We start from the raw sequence: 15,898 nt of genomic DNA on the forward strand, positions 1-15,898 counted from the left end.
CACCCGAGAAATGCTTCACCTGTGTCCCGACGAAAAACGGCGAGGACCCGACGACTGCAATTAAATGTTCGCGTGTTCACCTGCCTGTTTGTTCACGTGATGCAGCCAGACTGCCTCTAACCAGCTGTCTCAGGCGGAGTCAGACAGAGACAACAACAGCGAGCAACGAGCGCCGCTGTCATTTCAGGCAGGTGGGTTTGTTGTTGCTAATGACGACACGCTTCCGGGTTTTTGCGAGATGCGTTCAGGAACATATGTTTTTCCTGTTCAGACATGTGACCTAAATTTTATTTTATATTGGGACTGATTTTCTAAACAGTCCTTTCAGCACAGCCACTCAAAGAGGACTTACAAGCCTAAATATGACGATGGGGGTGTTCATAGGTTGTTTAAATAACCACATCCTTTAGACTTTAAATTCACATTTATGTTTCAGTTTCGTTCGCAGGGCAGGAACCCAACTGTTCATGTCCGTGTTTTTTAACATGCTGGAATTTCCCAAACATGGGGCTTTCCCTTAAAGCTGTTGATCTTTCTTGTGAATACCTGTTAAAGTAAAAATGGACAATCACGCCTCACACATCATACAAAAAAGTTCACTTCAGTGTTTCACATGCTTAACATACTGTTCTAAGCACAACTTTACAACCAAGAGGCAAGCAGAATTCCCCAAAGAGAAGCCTATTAAGTAGGTATGATTGTTAAAATAGAAAAAAAATACACATAAGACAGAGAGTCCTGTAAAAAGTTCCTACAAATATCAGGAAATCTGCAATATCCACAGAAAATAATCTGCTCATAATTCACTGTAATCCTCCATTTTACACAGAGTTCCTGCATTTAGGTACAGTATTTGGGTTATTTGTACAGTTTTATCACTTGTTGTGCAATGTTATTGTCATGCACTGAATATCAGAACAAAGGAATACTTTGCACATCTATTTCCAAACAGGTGCGTAGGAGGGGGAAAAGCAGAACTTGTAGAAAAATTGCTGCACACTAGCTGTTTAACAAAGAGAAGCCCTCTGAAGTAGGAGTGGCAGTGAGTTTGCAATCAGTCACATTACACACGTGCAGCGGAAAGGCATAAACACACAACAACCATCAATTCATGTGACAGTCTACAATACTATACATAGAGATAGAAAAATAAAGAGGTTAAAATTAAAAATGGCATAGTGACAGTCATAAACATACCCCCAAAAAGTTTACATAAGGTAGGTAAGTTCTTAAGAATAAATGGTTAAGTCCTTATTGTTATGCTGTATACATTGGAAAATAAACCTGTAGAGATTTGTTTGTATGGAAAGTGAGCGTCAATACACAAATAGGAAATGTCATAATAAATACAACAAGGCCTCAGGGTAAAAATAACATCAAAATATACAATCAGTGCATTAGAGGACAGCACATAGACAAACTCCAGATACATTTAAATGTCCAGATTGTAGGATTCAGGAGGATATATTGGCAGAAATGGTAAATAAAATCATAAGTGTGTTTTTTTTTCACCCGAAAATTAGAGTTGTTGTGTTTTTGTTACCTTAAAATGAGCCATTTACATCTACATAGTGAGCAGGTCCTTGTCTTGTTCCTAAAGTAGGCTAGACCGGACAAACTAAACACCGACTCTAGATAGGGCCATCGGCGTTTTCATGACCACCAGACCCATTTGTTTTGGACAGGAAGAGACCACTGCTGATAATTCTGTTTCCAGTAAAAAACCTCCGGAACATCTGGATCTTAAGTTATCAGAGAAAAAGGTGAGCACACATTAGCAGGTGCTGTCTGCGATGAACTTGGAGAAACACTGATTTGTAACATGAAACTGCTTCATTCTGTGTTTTTACCAGTTTAAATCACTTGGTCCTTTTGTTTTGGAGAGGAAGAGACCTCTGCAGATAATCTGGCTGCTGGTAAAAACCTCATGACAGGGAGTTCACCCCTGGCATATGGGAGAAATTTTAGCCAGGTGCAATCTGCAATCCTCACTGCTAGATGCAAGAAAAATCTTACACACTGTTCCTTTAAGTAAATCAAATAATACAGTGTGGTCTTATGTAGAAACTAACATTGGTGATAATAAAATTCTAAATCCCAATTAAAGTGCAACACTAATCTTGTGGAATAATGCATTTACACTGTAATAAAATATCATGATAATGAATATATGTCACTAAGGTCTGTCCATACACTTCCTTTTATGTTATAGTGTCATGTAGTCATGTCGGTGTGCACAAGGTTTCAGTATGACATGTTGTAGATTTGTTGTTTGAGTTTTACTGAAACAGGAAGAGAAACTTCCTGTCTGGGTGGGCTGGACCTACACTGAAGCACATGATTCACTGGAGCACGTGCTTGTGGCGTCCAAACCCCTGTGAAGCAGAGGGCGTCGACAAATCAGTTATAACTGATGCTTAGGTGGAGCTCACGTACCTTGCCTAGAGTTTTTCATGATCCAGCAAGACAGTCTTTACTCAGCAATGGCACTGCCCTTATACATGGGACATTTGCTCAACTCACTGAGCAACCAGGCACCCCATACATATCTGCCATTTCTAAAAAAAAAAAAAAAAAAAAAAAGCCAAACTTTATAGTGAATCCATCGATGAGAAAAAGAAAGAACTTAAGTTGTGATACATTTCATGTTTAGGTGAAAACCTTGATGAACACTAGTATGATGATAAATGGGTGGATTAACATTTCAAAACAGCCTTTGTCTGATGATGTAGGTGATGTCACACTGACATCATATGACTTCCTCTCTTAAAAAAGCTGTGCCTGTGTGTGTTGACTGCACAGTACTGATGACTGAGCAGAATCGGTCACAAGTGTGATCAGGTCGGTACATTTCGCAACAGCAGCTGCACTTAAAATCCCCCTTCTTCAGAGGATGTTGCTTTATGTTCTGTTTTTTTTGTCTTTATCTTGCTCATCAGCTCACCACTCTTAGGTAGATTGTAGATGCTGTTTGATGTCACAGCTCATTTGTGGCACCTGCGTTGGCCTCTGTGTTTTAGTTTTGTAAGATCCTGGGTGGAGAGGGTGAATGACTTCAAGAACTTTGGTGTCTGACCTGGGCACTGCACACTGACTCATTGGTGAGAAAGGCAAGGCAGAGGCTGTTTCACCTCAGGCGCTTGAGGACATTATGGATATCCCCTCAAATACTGAAGAATTATCCTATTATAGATTAGTTTTAAAGTTAGTGACTGGCTGGTGAACACAGTGAAGCACTAGGCAGAACCACAAGGCCCTGCGAGGAGTGGTTAGTGCAGCTGGACATACAACAGGAGCTGCTTACCCTGCCTGAAGATGTTTACACCAGGCACTGCATAAAATAAGGCCAGGAGAATCTTTAAAGATCACAACCACCCAGATAACTGCCTTTTCTCCCAGCTGAGGTTGGGAAGAAGGAAGAGCTTCTTCCCTCAGGCCAGAAGGATCCTAAGTAAAGACACAGCCTATAACTGCCCTTAAGTAAACACAATGTGGGTGTCCAGTGTACAGTTGTAATAATTATAGATGCATTACACAGTATTTATTCATCATTTAACAACGTATGATAATCATCTCTTATTTATAAATAGCTGACAAACCATTAAACAAATATGTGGTCCTCATCTTTCTGTTTTAACAAATGATTTCTTAAATGCTAACAAATCATTTGGCAACCACTGAAAACCAATGCATTGTTCTGCTGGGAAACCTTTGGTTCTGGCATTCATGTGTCACCACCTGACATGTTCCACCCACCCAAACACCGTTACCCCCCCTCATGTCAACAGTGCTCCCCAATGGCAGTGGCCCCCCAGCAGAAAAAAACAGCCTGCCACACTACAACAACTGTTTAGAAATGGCCTGTGGAGCGTGACAAAAAGCTCAAGGTATCAACCTGATGTCTAAATTTCCCAGGTCCCAATCTGCTCAAGGATTCTTGTGATGTGCCGGTACCCCAGATGTACCCCTAATCCAAGGTGGGGCCTCCTTGGATCAGACTTGGCTCTGACCTATCGAGGCATGGACACAGGATCTCTGGGAGTGTCCTGCGGTGTCTGGCACCAGTGCATTGGCGGCAGATCCATTTAGTCCAGTGGGTTGTGAGGTGGGTTAATGGCACGTGCCACGCATGCTCATTCAGAGTGGGATCTGGAGAATTTGGAGGCCAGGTTGACACTTTGAGGTCTTTGTCACATTCACTGGGCCATTCCTGAGAGATGTTTGCAGTGTGGCATGGTGCATTATCCTGCTGGGGGGCCACTGCCACTGGGGAGTACTGTTGCCATGAGAGGGGGGTACTTGGTCTGCAACTGTGATTGAGTGGGTGGAACATGTCAGGTGGTATCCACATGAATGCCATTTATCAAAATCAATCGATAAATAAAAACTCTACTCTAAACAGTAGAAAAGAAGTAAATGAAAGGATAAAAGCACAAAGTAGAATAATAAATAAATATGTTGATGATAATAAAATGATATGCCAACTAATAAAACTGTAAAACAGACCAAAATGTGTAAGTAAATAAATACGAAATGAATCAATAAATACATGGGTGAAGATCAATTAAAAATTATAAAGTGTTGTGTTGCTCTGAAAAAGGAAGAATCTGTTCCTCCACCAAAATGTGAATATGATACAACAAATGAACTTAGTTATTAATGTGGTGTGTTGTATAGAGTTTTGATGTCAAAGACAATTTTTTCCAGAAGGTGGCAGTGTATCAGCAGTTTCCAAAGATGAAGCTGCTGCACCTGAATTAAAGGGATGCTGGGAACTTGATGTTCTGTTCCCATCACACACGAGGACATCGCTCTCTAAACCTTGAACACAGTGCTCCATCATAATGGACTGTGTAGCTCTTAAAAACTGAATGACAGTGTTACAATCAGTGAGTGTGTGTGCGCTTGTGCGTGTGTGTGTTCCATCTATTTAAAACCTCATTCATACTAACCTCATTAACAGACTGAAGCAGAGCCACTTCATTCATTCTATTTGTGTCTCAGAACAAATGGCAGACGTGAGCAGAGACTTGGAGCTCTGGGAGCAGGCTGCGTTCATTCTGCCACTCTGAATGCATTTGTACATCATTTTATTTGTGCTGTATAATGAAGACATGCAACATGAACTCGGACAACTGAATATAAACATGACGTCTCAGGAGGCTGAAAGTGCTCCAGCTATCTAAACATGACATTAAACAATATCTACAAAAGCAAGGATGAAATAAACATGCATTGTTAAAGGGGAAACTGTGCTATTTTTCAGCCACTTCTTTGTCATTGATTTCAGTGTCAGACACCGACACAAAAAGGTACCTTTTATGGCAGTGACAGTGTGAGGTTGTAACATGCTCGGCAACAACATAATATAAAGAGCTGGACTTTCCAGTCAAACCCTGGACATTTCCCTGGGAGCCTGTTGTTTGCTTCCCCACGTGTACAGAGAGTGCAACAAGCAGAAACTGTAAATTTCCTGTGAAAACAGAAGTGAATTTGAAAAGACACGATGCATGTAAGTGGAACATGACACACTGTCCTGGAGCATCAACAACAGATGGAGTGTAACTAGTGTGTCATATTTAGAGGTGAAAATCTGATGACAAAGCGTCGACATTTGAGAAGTTGAAATGAAAACAAGTAAAATATCCCATGTTTTTGTGTCTATGTGACTTGTGGGAAAACAAATGTGCAAAACAGGCTGCAGTGTAACCACTCGTCACAGGCACGCCCCTTCAATTTACGTCTTATTTACACTTGTTCTTACCGCTGACCGGGTCAGATTGTTATGATGAGTGTCTTACAACATAACGCAAAGGGAAGTAAAGCATTTTTCTGCACCGTCAATCTCTTTGTGTCCAAGTCTCAGTAAAGAGAAGTCTTGTTCTGACATCTCACGAGAGGTGAGTTGCAGGAAGAAAACAGTCGAAACACAAGTGAGAGTTAGAGAGAGGAGTGATGGTTTGGGGACGAAGGTCCAGGGCTCGAATCCTGCTGGGGTCGACGCAATCAAAGGCATGCAGTCGCAAGAGGTTCCCACTGCCAAATCAAACAGGATCAGATTCCTAAAGGAGGCTTCAGGATAAGAGAGCAACTCCGGAATCAGAGCTAAGTTCAGAAAGCAAATATTATTTTTATCCGAAAGATTTTCAGTGTCTTGGCTCAATATTTAGCTGATTTTGACAACATAAAAAAAATCTGCAAGATTTCAGAACAAGTCTTGTGTTGTTAGTGAGACTTGGACACAAAACAGACCAGAACAAGTGAAAGGTACAGAAAAACATTTAATTTCTCTGTAGGGTTCCTTTTGTAATGTTGTCAGACACTCATAAGACAATCTGAGCTTGTAAGTGGCAAAAACAACCACTTTTAATCAATGTAAATTAATGGTGCACTGCAGCCCTGAGTGATTACATTGCAGTCTGTTTCACCGCTGTAGGCTGTAGCGGTCTTGCTCAGTGCTGAACCTGTTTCAAAAATGGTTGCTCCTATTAGTCACTCAGACACAAAAACACAGAAAATAGTATCCAGATTCCAAATTTTCAACAAGTTGCGCTATTGCAATTTCTCCTGTTTGCTAACACATTTGTTATGTCAGCTTCAGGACTGTCAGCAACCCTCCCATCAAAGACGAGACTGAATCAAAGCAGAATAAAACCACAGTTTGCCCAGTTTAAAGCTGTGAAAGCCTCGGAATCAGAATCCATCAGCTGTCCAGTGATTTGCTTTCAAACAAAACCAGACTGGTACTTGGAGGCATGCAACCCCAAGACTGTAATGGCAGTTTTAAATCATTTTTATTGATGGTTATTAGCACCTATTCTTTCACAATCTTGTGTACGTAACAGTCCTGTCTACGTTCCACCTTTATGTGTTTAGCTTTACTGTCCTTGTCCCTTGCTGTTATGTCTATTTATGTGTAAGTAAATTGAGAGCAATGCAATGTCAAATTCCTTGTATGTGTGCACATACTTGGCCAATAAAAGTGATTCTGACTCTGAAGCATTGCGACTGACCAATTCCTATTCCTTCACCAGCTAAATGTGAAGCCAGTGCGCTCTATGTGGCCACAAAACCATCAGCGCTCAAGGCATATAATATTTGGCGCTCCTATCAGACTCATCATTGTGAAAAACACAACAATATGCAAGGAGAACTGAGCGTAGAGAAGATAAATGAATTATTGGCAGGTTTGAGGAAACACCAGTCTGTTTTTAGTTGAAGCTGAGAGATCAGGGATGCAGCTGTGGCAGCTAGCCATCTTACTGGTAATGAAATAATATCAGCATCAAAGCCAAACTAAGACGGTGAAGACACGCATGATGACAAACTGAGGCGTAATGATGGAAACGCTTTTTTTTTTCTTTAGACATTTCATCATCTGGTTTGTGAACATTTTCAGAAAGTAGTTGCACTTCTTTTCTTGCCTCGGTTCAGACCTCAGAGTCCACCCACTCTGCGGAGTTTGAGCTCACTGTAAGAAGCTGACAATTTGGTCTTAAACGAGATAACGACTTTACACTTAAAGAAAGGGTAAAAAAAATTCACTTGAGCTCAAACTGAGTTGTATGAGGCCCGAATGAGTATGACACCACCGTCCAATAGTTAAAGAAACTGATACACACATTGATATATTTCATAACATGGCTTATCATGAGAGAAAACATGCAGCTATAAAGAGTTACAGACTGTGTCCAAATCCTGGTTAATCAAGTTCATTTGTGACTCAAAGAAAAAGCAATCACAGCTGCTGATAGCACTGAAAATAAGTGTTTTGAATAATTGCGATAGACTTGCAACTTGGCTTTCACTTAGACCCCAGTGACTCGTGACCATACTTGGACTTGAGCATATTGACTTGGAGCAACTCCCCATGGCCACAGATGAAAGATGGTTGTAAAAAAGAAACAAAGCATGGCATGATTCACATCTTTTTGGCAAAGTGGCAGCACTTACCCACAGCAGGCAATTGCATCGCATGAGCAGGAAGGGAAAGTGCAGACCAGTAGGCATACAAAAAAACTGACTTATTTAAGGACTTGAAACACAAATATTAGGACTTGAACTTGACTTGGGACTTCATATCAAGACTTGCAGAAACAATGTCACTATCCCAGGTAAGGATCAGCATCAAAAAACATTAATATATCAGATTACTTGGGAGCGGCAAATACTTTTCGCTTTTAATTGTGATGGACTGCCAACATCTGGATCGCAGATTGTGTCTTTAACAGACTGAAATTGTAAACAGACCTGGGCGTGTATTGATACTTAGTGGTAACAGTCTTGGCAATGACCCAGTGGGTCTTGCTGTGAAGCGAATCCCACACAAACTCAGTACCAGACTGTCAGAAGCTCAGTCATCTGCCAGCTGTTCATTACTTATTTGATCACTGAGGGAAAAGCCAGTGTCGCAGTGATGGAAAGCAGTTATGTGGATTTCCATTTTACATCTCAAACCATTAATCCATTTCCTACAGTTGTCGGTGGAATTAGCGTCTTGGCGTTCTACAGGAAAACAGACACTCTGAGAAGAAGAAACACTGACCATAAATACAAACGATAATGTTAGTGGGGATACAAGTGCTTCATCCTCCTTGACGTAAGTTTCAGAATCCTGTAACTCATCAACAGCTGAAGATATTGTTCAAATCGTTTTTGACTAATTGCAGATTTTGCAGCATTGGCCCACTATCCTGAATAACTTCTCAACATAACAAGACATCAGCAGTGTTGGATGAAGTAGTAGTAGTAGAAAATGACTGGTAGAAGTTAAAGTCACCTGTTAGAGTAAAAGTCCTAGAGTACCTGATGTTTACTGTATATGAGTATCAAAAATAATTCTATTATTAAATGTGCTTAAGTACTGAGAGTAAAAGTACAAGTTAATGCTGGTAATAAAAAAGCAACAATGAGAATTTTGAGTAGATTAAATTTATTTCCTCTCAACATGGACACCACCTTAAAAGTGGAGCATATATTACACCTGAAGAAAGACACGATTTTTTTTCACAATTTACTGGATTTGAAGAAAACTTTTGACTATCTGGGGCTGATACACTACAGCAGAGCACAAATCTTTAACTCCTTCAGTCATCACTCGCCCTCTCTGCAGTCTCCAATTTTAAAATGATAGATGAGAATTGGTGCGGGTGGCACAGTGTGCAGTGGTTAGCATTGTTGCCTCACAGCAGGAGGGTTCCTGGTTCCAATCTGAGGTGGGGGAACTCTTCTGTGCGGAGTTTGCATGTTCTCGATGTGTCAGCGGGAGAACTGTGTCTCCAGGTACTCCGGCTTCCTCCCACAGTCCAAAGACATGCATCCTAGGTTAAGTGGTGACTCTAGATTGGCTGTAAGTGTGAATGTGAGTGTGAATGGTTGTTTGTCTCTATGTGTCAGCCCAGTGATAGTCTGGCAACTTGTCCAGGATGTACCCCGCCACTCCCAATGTCAGCTAGGCTCCAGCCCCCCGCCAACAGGATAAGCGGTTACAGAAAATGAATGAATGAGGCTAAGCAAAACTGTCTTAACAAAACATATTCACATGGATACTGGAGAATAGAGTGGCTTCTTCTTTACATTTACACCACCTTAAAATTTGAGCCTACATTATTTTTACAACATAAAGGATGTAAAGAACAAAAACATTTTTTTCCCTCCCTCCCATTCCTTCATTTGTCCGTCCCTTCCTCCCATCCTTCCCTATTTTGTAGTAAGTAATACATGCTTGGGAAGAAGAAGTATATATTTTTCATTTAGGAATTGTGGTGCAGTAAAATTGAAAGTTAACTAAAACTATAATAAAGTATTGTTACTTCATTACATTACAACAAAATGTGTTCAAAACTACAGACTGACTTGTTTTTAGCCAAAAAAGTCAGCCAACCTACCACCGCACTGCTCTTATACTTTAATCCAATCATCTTACATTGATTAGGAGGTAGGAGGCCCAGGGTAGACCCAGAACACACTGGAGGGAGAACATATCTCATCTGGCCTGGCCTTTTGAAATTAGTCTAGTATTGAGTGAGATCACCGCAGCCAGCAGCTGCTTAACAGGCTGCAGTACAACTACTTGGGGCGATCCTTTTTGTTTAACAAGAAATTGCTATCGAGTAAAAAGTAGGTCAATTTTAATTTCATCATCAGAAAGCACACCTCATTCAGAAACAAAATAAAACTCACAAAACCGTCTTGGTTCATCTTTCCACTGTTCCAACAATAACCAACTCTTGGTTGAAATAAACCCTTAATTCACCCAGTTCAGTATGCTGGCTCTATACATGCTAAATATACAGTTGATTTAAATGGAGTCTGGTGGGTTTGGTCACAGCATTTTCTGGGCTGTTTCTGTTAAACAGAAAGGACCTTACTCATTAAAAAAATCAATCAATCAATCAATTTTATTTATAAAGCCCAATATCACAAATCACAATTTGCCTCACAGGGCAACCCTCTGTCCTTAAGACCCTCACAGCGGATAAGGAAAAACTCCCCAAAAAAACCCTTTAACGGGGAAAAAAAACAGTAGAAACCTCAGGAAGAGCAACTGAGGAGGGATCCCTCTTCCAGGACAGACAGACGTGCAATAGATGTCATACAGAACAGATCAGCATAATAAATTAACAGTAATCCATATGACACAGAGAGAGAGAGAGAGAGAGAGAGAGAGAGAGAGAGAGAGAGAGAGAGAGAGAGAGAGAGAGAGAGAGAGATGCAGGTAATGACAGTAGCTTACAACAACATTAATGAAAGTAATAATATTATAGTTATAGTTCTGGTTACTGCGGTACAATATGTTGAAAGTATGTATTAATATCTGGCAGTATACAAGTGTGACAATAATCATATGTGTATAATAACAGAAGAAGTATGACTAATGGCTAATGATGGCAGCAGCAGCAGGAGGCATCTGGCAGGACCACGGCAGCAGCACAACCACACACGTCACGCTGTCCAGGCACCGCTGTGATATGAGTTAATCTGAGAGACAGTGGAGCACAAAGGCTCCGGAGAAGAAGCCGAGTTAGTGACATCCAGAATGGCCGGGTTAGCAAGATGCAGTAACAGAATACGAGAGAGAGAGAGAGAGAGAGAGAGAGAGAGAGAGAGAGAAGGTGAGAAGGTGCCCAATGTATTATAGAGGGGTCCTCCAGCAGACTAGGCCTAAGTCAGCCTAACTAGGGGCTGGAACAGGGCAAGCCTGAGCCAGCCCTAACTATAAGCTTTATCAAAGAGGAAAGTCTTAAGTCTAGTCTTAAATGTGGAGATGGTGTCTGCCTCCCGGACCGTAACAGGAAGATGATTCCACAGGAGAGGAGCCTGATAGCTAAAGGCTCTGGCTCCTGATCTACTTTTGGAGACTTTAGGGACCACGAGTAACCCTGCGTTCTCAGAGCGCAGTGTTCTGGTGGGATAATATGGCACTATGAGCTCTCTAAGATATGACGGAGCTTGACCATTTAGAGCTTTATAAGTTGACAGTAGGATTTTAAATTCAATTCTGGATTTTATAGGGAGTCAGTGCAGAGAAGCTAAAACGTTTCTTAGTTCCTGTTAGTACACGTGCTGCTGCATTCTGAATTAGCTGGAGAGTTTTTAAGGACTTATTAGAGCTACCTGATAATAGAGAGTTACAGTAATCCAGCCTTGAGGTAACAAAAGCGTGGACCAATTTTTCTGCATCTTTTCGGGTCAGGATAGGCCTAATTTTCGCAATATTACGCAGATGAAAAAAAAAAGGTCTTTCCCCATAGGGATCCTTTTCATAATGTTGTCAGACACTTATAATACCAATATAAGCTCAACAGCAGCATAAACAAACACTTTCAGTGGTCTTAAATTGACAGTACAAACATGTTTACAGTGGTTGTGTTGCTGCAGTGCTCTCTCACTCAATACTGGACCAATTTAAAAAGTTGTTTCTATTTGTCTCTTAAATGGAAAAACATGGGACACTTAATAACAATCTGAGCCTGTCATCGCCAAGAGCAAGCACTTTTAGTGGACATAAATTGACGGTGCAAACTTGCCCTGATTGGTTATAATCTAATCTGTTTCGCAGGCTCACAAAAATGTTGTTTCCATTAGTCATTTAAACATAAAAACATGGGAAAACAGCTGAATAAATTGTTCAAGTAGTTCATGATCAATTCTGCAGCAAATAATATCCTGTATAATTACTTAAACTGACAACACATCAGAGACTTCTGATATTTTAATATAGACCACTTGTTTTATACATTTTCATGTGCTCAGGAGACTCGGACAATAGGACACGCTGTACTGGAAAGGTTTTCAAAATATATCCTGACCTGTAATTTGTAAAATGACCTCAGAGGTTGAAATCATATATGCATATTTATGATGGAGTATTCTGGAGCCAGACAGAAAACTTGACTCGGTGGGACGTAAATTGCAATGTGTTTTTTTTGCCATGGGAGACACATGCTGCGGTTGTATGGGGATTTTTCTATGCTGAGAATACCTTGTCAAGCCTTGAGTCCAACAACACACAGAATGCAACTTATGGCTTCCCAAAAAGGCACTGATAACGGAGGTGATGCTGTTGATCTCAGTTTGCGTGATATGATTCACCCAGTGGGAGGCTATGGGACCCTGTTGACCCCTTTGTTTCTCCCACCTTATTTGCATTATGTGTGTATCCCTTAATGTGTCCGTCATGAATCCATGCAGTGCACACAACGTGCTATATATGCCGGACTGATTATATTTTATCTTGAGCTCCAGACACAGACAAGTATTCTACTCTGGAATGCAACCCTACCCCGTGGCTGCTGTTTTTAAATTAGTTTGTGGGGATTTTATTAAAAGTACATTTATCTAGGAATGTGTCTCATATAAAGATATCACCTGAAATAATAAAGGCAGTGAAATTCAATTTTGACACTAGACCCCTAAGTGGATAATTTCAGTATATATCCTGCTTTAGTGGATGTTCTCAAATGCATTTGGAATACAGTTACCACAAACTCAAAGCCCCAGAGTTAATCTGGAGGTTTGTGGCCACAGGGCAGTGGAGCCACTTTGACTAGTTCATAACCCAACCCTGCTGGTAAGGATATTGGTTGTTTTTATCCACATGCATGCAAGATATTTTAGACTGGTTGGTAATATCATGCCAGTCTTAATTTTGCTCTTAGATCAGATGGATGCAAGTTAGACAGCTTCACAAAAAACAAACAAAAAAAGAAAGACTTATTTTCAGGCTAAATAAATTAGCCACCCTATGAGGCAGCTAACTCAGAGCTAAAGGGTAATTCAGTTGTGATCAGGACAACTTAAGTCAAAGAAAACTTTATTTCCATTTGTAGTATTACATTTGGTGGTATGGCTCTGTTCTGGGGCCTCTCCGCCTTTCCTCGGGCCTAGGCAGAAAGCCTCTTCTATGCACCTGCTCGGAAAGCCTTAAGGTGGAGAGAGCAAACCTCTCTGCCCTTCCACACGCAAACGAAGAACGCATGAGGCAGAGAGAGCAAACCTCCCTGCCCTTCCATGCGCCTACATGGAAAGCCTAAGGCAGGGCGAGCAGCAGCAATGACCCCCAGGAACAGAACGGAGCAGCATCAGTGACAAACAGAAATGACATTGATAAGTCAGACACATCATGAAAAGGAGGAGCTGGGGTGGAGGCAGGTTGCAAAGCGGTTTGCAGAGGAAGCAGCAACAGTAGGCGGGCCAGAGCAGTTTATACAGGGCCCCCTGAATGAGATTCGCCAATTGGTGGCAGAGAAGGGAATCATGTGATCTATCAGCTGACTGCCTTCCATCAATCACCTGCTCCATCAGTTTATTGGGCTGTTTGAGATCAGCTGATGTAGCTTGGATGTGAGCTGATCTTGACATTGTGTTCTGCTTGAACTAATGCTATGCTCAGTGTTAAGTATTTTTCTACCTGGACCCTATTTTCCAATGTTTTGTGCCCATGTGACTAATGAAGCTCTTACTTTTCATGCTCAGGCTTGAAGTTTCTTTCTCACCCTGCATTCACTCCTTGCAAGTATGTTCACTCACTATCTCCAGGTGTCGTTGTCTGGGGTAGGTCATTTGAGTCATCAGCTGATTCACAACCAACCAACACCATCTCTGTCTGTCTATGATCTTACTGCTCCTCATTTCAAATATGGTTCTTTCTCTGCCGTGGCTCCTTCTTGCTGCCATAGTGCGCGCCCTTCACCTCCCCATCACCACCTGGTCTTCACGGATTCATTAACCTCATACGCCTCAGTAGTCGACAGCCTCAGAGTCAGCAGCCACCACAACCCCCACCAGTGTCTGGACTCCATGGGGGGATTTATCCTGCTGTCGCTCAGATGTCCCTCGATCACAAAATATCTCTCTCTGGTGTCCAAGCACCAAAGACTTCTGTTAAATCTTAATCAGCATAAACCATCTGTAACAGTACAGTACAGTATAGGCTGCAGTATAACTACCAAGAGCATAAGCGCCATCAATTTACGTTCACTCAAAGTGTTAGTTTTTGCCTCTGACAGTCTCAGATTGTTAATGTAGTTGTCTGATAACTTATGGAAAGGTTCCCTACAGAGACAGACATTTTTGTTAAAGTGCAAGATCCATATGTTTTTAACCAGATATAGCCCCAAAATCACTATCACCGAAGCCACCAGACTCCCTTTAAATAGCCTTTATACCATCGGAAAACATGTTTCATTTAAAATGAAACAAAACCCTCAAAAGACACCTTGACTTGTCACTCTGTTTTTGTTGAAATGCTTTATTCACCCAGATGGGAAAAATATGTTTGTCTCTATGCATGATTAAATGGAGTCTGGCAGAGTTTGTGATAGCCATTTCGGGGCTGTTTCTGGTTTAACAAAAAGGATCTTACTTTTTTATACAGCGCTCTATCTCTGTAGGTGTGCTTTCCATAAATTCTTCTGGCTCTCAGAATAAAAATCTGAGGCTGTCAAAGGGCAAAACAAACACTTTTAGTGGACATAAATTAACCAGCATGCCCAGATTGATTACATTGCGGCCTATTTTGAGGTCGCTGGCTACAGCCCAGTTGTTGTTCTCGCATGGGAATGGGTCCATGGGTCCAGGCTGAAAAATATCAGACTTACCATTTAATAGCCATGTTTCATGTGAACACCTGCTGACCAAAGACAGGGAAACCGCGGCTCATAATTTTGCAGTTTGCCAAAAATGTTGGCTGAATTTTCTTCTTAAAATGCCAGTAACTATTAAAGACAATCATTTTCTGCTGGAGTAAACAGAACTGGACAGTTTATTGACCAGACCTGACTGCTGCCCCCTCATACATGCTTTTAGTACAGATAAAGTCTTAATTTACCCAGAATTAATTGCAAAGTAGCAACATGAGATTACAAAGAAGTCAGCCTTGAAGAACAGGATTTAGAGGTCTATCTGAATTCTGACTATTAGTTAGACCTAAGCCAACCTAACCTAGACATTGACAGAGTCTTTCTTTGTGAAACCAGACAGGATGCCCCTGATCTGTTTGACATTAACCAGCATATGAGCTTTTTCACGATTATCATCATGAGCACAGATTCCACTGAGAGCCATGCGGACAGGGCACTGTCTATGATGATGAGCCAAAAAGTATAAAGGTTTTGCGTATTCCAGAAGCTCACATCCACCCAGAAACTTTGTTGGTGCCACATTTTCCCCCCAATGCTTAAAGGGCACTGAGTCCACTGTTTGATGAAGGGCTGTAAATTGGGGATTGACTCTATGGAGATTTGGGCATTGTCAGAGAGCTCTTTATTGGATAATGGCCAGAAGCAGCACACCAGGCAGCCTGACAGGAGAGATGGAGGATTTATAGTGATTCTACATTAGTGACCTTCTGCTGCTTGTGTTTCCAGTATTGTACCATTAATCTGATTCTCCCATC

The 15,898-nt window shown here is 41.3% G+C and overlaps 1 protein-coding gene across 2 annotated transcripts in view; it reads left to right on the plus strand.

Annotated features, from left to right (window-relative positions):
- Positions 1 to 65: 65 nt before the first annotated feature.
- Positions 66 to 15,898, plus strand: part of asip2b (agouti signaling protein, nonagouti homolog (mouse) 2b) — a 40,151-nt gene continuing 24,318 nt past the window's right edge. For both annotated transcript variants that reach the window (XM_049597516.1, XM_049597517.1), the window contains exon 1: positions 66 to 191. The gene's annotated coding sequence lies outside the window, so the exon portion shown is untranslated. The remainder of the gene's footprint in view (positions 192 to 15,898) is intronic.

Source organism: Epinephelus fuscoguttatus, linkage group LG15 (genome assembly GCF_011397635.1).
Source record: "Epinephelus fuscoguttatus linkage group LG15, E.fuscoguttatus.final_Chr_v1".
Taxonomy (NCBI): Eukaryota; Metazoa; Chordata; class Actinopteri; order Perciformes; family Serranidae; genus Epinephelus; species Epinephelus fuscoguttatus.